Source organism: Neophocaena asiaeorientalis, unplaced genomic scaffold (genome assembly GCF_003031525.2).
Source record: "Neophocaena asiaeorientalis asiaeorientalis breed wild unplaced genomic scaffold, Neophocaena_asiaeorientalis_V1.1 scaffold269, whole genome shotgun sequence".
In the NCBI taxonomy this organism is placed as follows: Eukaryota; Metazoa; Chordata; class Mammalia; order Artiodactyla; family Phocoenidae; genus Neophocaena; species Neophocaena asiaeorientalis.
In genome coordinates, this window is record NW_020174154.1 from 464081 (window position 1) to 464935 (window position 855).

An 855-nucleotide genomic window follows, 5' to 3' on the forward strand; every position below is an offset into this window, starting at 1 on the left:
TGGACTGCCATCAACAGAAGTGTTCAAGCCAAGGGGAGGCAACTATATGCCAAAGCTGAGATGGGAACTCCTGCTCTGGGTGAGAAGCTGTATTAGAGGACCTAATGTACTCCCTATTGCTAAGACTTTACAGTTCTGTTATGTTCAGAAATGGATGGGACGGGGCAGGAGTAAGGGTTGCCTGCTGATTGCAAATCTGCAGCCTTCTAACTTTCTCCATATGGACCATTCTTTAAAGAGACCTTAAGTGATAACTGAACTCTCAGAGAGCATCACGTAACAGTTTCTTAGGTGAAATCAATACCTTTGGCTACTGGACATATTTACCTTTGCCTATTAATTTCCAGAAGAGTTCCCCCCAAATAATAAAATCTTAGGATAAGAAGTGATATTAGAAGAATAATCTGGTTTACCAACTGCTGATACCAATCAGCAGTTAAAATACATGAGTTAGATCTCAAAAACATAACGTTGGGTGATAAAATTTAAAAAGGATATGTACTATATATTCCCATTTATGTACATTAAAACAACTACAAAACAATATTACATATCAACAGAGGTAGCAAAAGTATAAAATATGCATGGGAATGATATATCCACCTCCAAGACTGTGATTACTTTTGGGGAGAAAGACAGGGAAAACAGATGATGGGATGGAGTTTTAATGTTATCAGTAATGATTTAAAAAACCTAGAGCACAAAACGCAAAATATATCTATACTGGGTAGACAGGTGTTAATTTATTACTATATTATTTTCTATATATTTCTGTATGTTTTAAATAGTTGATACTGAACCAATACTTCTAAAGATGTTATGTTAGAGCCCATAAAGCCTAGTTCTCTTACTAGT